We start from the raw sequence: 5,944 nt of genomic DNA, 5'->3' as shown, positions 1-5,944 counted from the left end.
AGAATTCTTGAAGAAATGAAAAAAAACAATGTTGTATGATAGTCATCTGCTTAAATGATTTTTGTTAAAAGCTATCATCACTGCTTGTCATACATATGGTTTCTATTAGACATATTTTGATGAAAACTTCTTTTGACCTTCTGAAAATAAAAAATTAACTATTGCATATCTTTCATATTTTTCAGTCGTACATGTTCTGCTTGATATGTTCTTATGAAAATAATGCCAAATTTGATAAAGATACTCCTGTCTTCGGGTATCATCAAGCAATGTATATAGAATATTCAATGAAAAGATCCTAGTTATAGAAATTTCAATTCATTTTATTTTTTATGAGGCTAATGATCTTTCATCAAGACACTAAAATCAGATTATATGATATGTATATGATTAATCTTTTTGCTTACATATAACAATCTGAAATTAAAACACTTAAGAAGAATGAACAAGATTATAATTGGTCAAGTTAAACTAAATCATTTTTTGAAAGAGATAGAATTTGAAATCTTGTTGATAAAATCTGAAAATTTGTTAATAATTAGAACCAAATTGAGTTTTTCACCAAATGCACTTAATGAAAGAAAAATTGGTGACTACTAAAAGATTCAATCAAAAAATATGAAATAGATCTTGATGAAATTCTTGCATGATTAGAAGTAAAGATCACCATTATCATTTGCTTGCTTTATGAGCTTTATATTCTGTCAAATGAATGTGTAGAATGCACTCCTATGTGGTTATTTCATTAAAGAAGATCTATGTAAAATAACCATCTTATTTGAAAACACTCATTACAAATATGATAAAGCAATATATGATTTGGAACAGCACCAAAAGCATGATATGAAACCTTGAGTAACTTTTTGATAGAAAGCAATATTGATAAGTCTATGCATCAAAAAGAAAAATCTGTGATATTTTATCTGCTTAAAGTATACATTGATGACATCATTTTTAGTTCTACTATTGAAGCTCTATATGAAGGTTTTACTAAGCTCATGCAGGGTGAGTTCGAAATATGTATGATGAATGAGTTAACATTCTCTCTCGAACTCCAAATTAAGACAAACAAGAAAGGGGATCTTCATTGGCCAAAGTAAGTCTACAAGAAAACTCTTATGGAAGATTGGCATAAAGAAGGTATGTCTATGACCCCAATTTGTAGAATTTGAAAAGGATGAACAAGGTAGATCTATTGTTTGAAGCTGTATTAAAGTATGATAGAATAATTATTTTATCATGCAGCTAGTAGACCAGATTGTATGCTCATTAATGTGCCCTTGTGCAAGACTTCAATCTAACTCTAACGAATCATATTTTTATTGATAACAAATAAATCAGAATTTTGATAGAAACAACTGATAATCAGATTAAAACTTAATTTGTGATCTTTTGAGCATAATAAGAATTTGTTTGCATGATATATATTTATGTTGTATGCAGCATATAAGATTATATCTTTATTCTACTCTTTCATAAAAAGAGAAAGAAAAGAAAGATAAAGAAAATGAAAATTAACATGTTCAAGAAAAATAAAAAACTAAGTAAAATTAAATACTCCAACCATAAGTAAATATATTCAGCACATTTGTGAAACTTATTCTTGGAAGGGATAAAATCCATAATAACTATATTTAAACAGGAAGAGTTTGGAGTGAATACTTTGTTGTTAAAAGGAACGATTTAACCTTTCTATATTGCTTATCATAGGGATGGTGCCAATGGGGAGGCTAGTGGTGGTACCCGGCACTATTTGACCCAACTATTCGGTGTAGGATATATTAGGAACGGCACAAGAGGGAGGCTAGTGGTAGTACCTCGTGCCCCTTCCAACTTCACCGGATAGGGAGCAATAGAGTATAGAGCATAAGAAAGTAAAAACAAAAAATAAAATCAAAATGTTCATTGATTGGTTAATGAAAGAAATTTTAAAAAAATGATGATAAAATAAATAAAAGTACACAAGAAGAATCAAATGAAGCTTCAATCACTTGAAAACACACCTCAAGGATAAAATCAATGTAGAATTATATTTAAATAGGAAAAGGTTATTTAAAAATAATTGATTTTGATCCATGAAATGCTTGTTATGATTGGCATGCTTTGAATTATGTGCTTACAATATTCAGATAACAAAGATCTTCCTTAAATATAAGTTGCAATGCTTCATGCTTGGATAAGTTGATTGAAACATTTTTATCAACAACAATTTGATATTAATAACTTGGAATATGTTTTGACTTTGCACACAAGTCTTTGTTTCACCCTTGCTTTAAAATAACTTGTATTCCAAAGCTTAATGAAAATTATTTTCAGTTGCATTTGAATTCATCTTGTGTTCTTCTAATCAAAAATTTTCTTCATTAAATCAGTTCCAATGCTTGAATGTTTGAAATACTACATAAAGTTTTTATAAGTAATATTAAAAAAAAATTCAGATTTATCGTTCACGATTATCTTTGAAATCTGAAAGTTAAATAAATTTACAAAAAGGAGAAGAGAAGGATATTTCAATTTAGGCAAAATGAATTGATCTTGATCTATCTTTCTACTTGCCTAACTTTGGTACATAATGTCCTAATACTTATTAAAATATCCTCCAATTTGTACCAAAACTCAATATTAAAATAAAGATTCTGAATGTGCTCTAATGTTATTGAAATATGTGTTTTCAATCTTAGTATTTTAAGATGAGCTACAATGTAGAAAATACATATCTCAAATTATAATTTTGAAAGCTTTCTTGGAAATTCTTATGAAATTCAGAATCTGATTTTGTGTAAAGCTTAAACTTAATTAAAAATACTTATATCATTGCATCTTTGTAACTTTAGTTATATGCTTCAATAATCGCATCATTCAGGAGAATAACTCAACATGATTCCTAGATGAAAATTATAACTTAAGAAAAACAGAATTAATTTTGATGCCTTGGTTGATTGCTCTGATATGCATCTGAAACATATCATTTCTTATCTTTAAAGTGTACTAATATTGGTCTAAATGATGTGTCTTTCAATGATCTTGATTGCGAACAAATGTTTCTAAATATATGATTTTATGTTGATATTAAAAGGATTCATTGTATTTTATGCATACATTGCTGTGAAACTATGATTAAGAAATTGAGTTCTATAAATATACACTTCAATGATCATCTATATGTTTTCTCTTCTGTATAATTAAGGGCCTCTATCGTTAAAAAAAAAATATTTTTTTTAAAGAAGAGTGAATGATCTTAAAGCTAGAAACATTTTAGCTCACTTAAATGACTTTTAAAAGAAAGAAAATGTAATTGCTTTTGAAAGAAATTGAGCTTCAAATGAATTATTTTCTGATTAATATTTCAGTACATTTTTTCAAAGATTAAGAGGAAGCATAACTTGTTCATGAAAGATGAAAAAGAGTGATTGCTATAAATTTTGAAAAACTCTAGATCACTTTACATTCTTGATATCATAGAATTTCAGTTTTATTCACACTTATTATTAAAATCTGAAATTCAACAAAAAGAAAAGAATGATTAAAGAAGAATGCATCTTTTGAGAGAAAGCTTTAGACATATCAATCTCTCTAGATTTGCATCTTATTTAAAAATCACCATCATATGATTCATACCTTGAATATTTTATGAATTGATTTTGATGAACCTCCTTGTGTTGCCATTACTTGTCTTAGTTATATATAGCCTATACTTTGAGTTTAATTCTATAGAGCATTTATTATCTCAAATGAATATGATTTGATACTTGCAAATATGCTCTCAATGGATTAAGTGGAAAATATGCTGAAATTTGTAGAAAACATATTTTCAAGATTAATAATTTGAATGTTTTATTGAAAATTATCTTTAAATTCTAAACTCTTAAATGGAATGCTCAATTAAGGGAGAGAAAAAAATTTTAGGGGGAGAGATCATATGGAACTTAATCGCATAAATCCATAACTAAAGGAGGGAGAAAGAATACTAAATAAGAAGTGATTCTAATACCCTCCAATATGTATCATCTAAAATTTAAATCTGAAAATCTTTATGATACACCTAGAGGCTTGCTATTTGGTTAATATAACTTTCATGAACCAAATTACAATTCAAACAGTTGATCTTAAGACCCTCTAGTTTAATGAAAGAGGAGGAGAATAATGTGTTGAGCTAAATTTCCTTCAGTATCTTTTATGAACACAATTTTAAAGTAACTACTACATGTGATAGATTTATAGATTTTAAAATGCACCTAATTGGCAAATCAACTATTTTAAAAATTATTTAAAAAAAGAATTCCATCTGTCTCTATTAGAAAATCTATTTTGGAATTCACTAATGAGCTCTTATTGGCTTGCACTTTAGAGTTTCTATCCTGTGCCAATTCCTTTTAATTGATTTTGGTGTTATTCTCTTTAACGGAGCAAAAGAAAGTCTTTAAAAAAGATCTATAAGAACTTTCAAAGCTTTGCATTTTATGTATACTCTAAGATATATCATAAATTGCATGAATTCATGTTTTGGTATTTGTGCCATAATGTTTTTTATATCATAAAAATTTTTTGAAGTCATTAAGAATTAATGATCCAACATGATGTTATATTTTTTGAGTATATAAGTTTTGATATTAATACTCTAAAAAATTGATTAGATTGCTCTCATATTGCTATATAATTAATATATTAGGCAAAAGATCTTAAATGAACAAGCCTTCATAATTGTTATTAAAGATCTTTCAAAAAAAGAGGAAGGTTGGATTTCCATTCATGCTTCTTTGAATATCATTCTTGACACTCCTTGAATTAACTTGAAAAAGATTCTACCTGCACTTGATTTGAAAACTATCTTTGGAATCTATATTTAAATGTCTCTTTTGGTTCGTATCTCAAATGTATTATTCTTAAAGCCAAACTTTTCATTCTTGATTCTGATGACATTCTTAAAGCCAAATAATTTCGAGTTTATTCTTTTGAAAGAGGGGTAAAAGAACTTTTAAAAAAAATTATTTGCTCTAAAATTTAAATTTGCTCTGAAATTCAATGTGATCTCATTTAAATTTGCTCTGAAATCATTTTAATTGGCTCTGATACATGCTCATTAATCTTGTTTTGACATTATTGCCTTGAGTTATATCATTCATATTCATGCAATAATTCGACATGCATTGACTGAAAATCAGAATACAATAAGGGAGAGAAATATCTAAGTTTAGTTTATTACTTTACGCTTAATGTTTCATTATTTTGCAACTTTTTTGATATTGTCAAAAAAGGAGAGAAATATCTGAGTATATGCTCATAATGTTTTATGTGTTGATTATGTTAAGTTGATTAAATCTAAAACATTATCATGAAGTATATTTTAAATATGCATGTTTTCTACTTCATGCAACTTAGCTATGCATTAGTTCTAGAACACAATCTATTTTATATTGCATATACTCCAAGTTTGTCATCATCAAAAAGGGAGAGATTGCTGACCCAAAGATTGATTTTGATGATCACAAAATCTTGAAGTATAATTACTAATGCTTGTGTTGCAAGAAGAAAGATAATTTGTTTTGCAAGGAACATAGTAAGTTGGAAAAATACAAGAAGGCCTCAAAAGCTCTCAAGAAAAGTTGGAAGAAATCCACACTTCATTGGCCCAAGTTTCAAGTTCAAAGGATTCAAGTTGGAGTAGCAAATTCAAAGAAAAATTTAAAAGAACAGTCCTAGAGTCGACTCCTGGAAGTTCAGAATCGACTCTGGCACTCTGGAGTTTCAAGGAACAGTGCTCGAGTCGACTCCTACTGTTTATGAGCCGACTCCTGCAGAAAAAGATAAAGAGTTGATTTCAGCGCTACAGTGCTCAAGTCGACTCCAGCTACAGTCGAGTCGACTCCAGCTATAGTCGAATCAACTCCCAGCTACAGTGTCGGCAGACTCCTATTTACGAGTTGACTCCTGCTTCAGCCGAGTC

Source organism: Phoenix dactylifera, unplaced genomic scaffold (assembly GCF_009389715.1).
Source record: "Phoenix dactylifera cultivar Barhee BC4 unplaced genomic scaffold, palm_55x_up_171113_PBpolish2nd_filt_p 000291F, whole genome shotgun sequence".
NCBI lineage: Eukaryota > Viridiplantae > Streptophyta > Magnoliopsida > Arecales > Arecaceae > Phoenix > Phoenix dactylifera.
The sequence above is the reverse complement of the archived record's forward strand: the minus strand, read 5'-3'. Positions refer to the sequence as shown.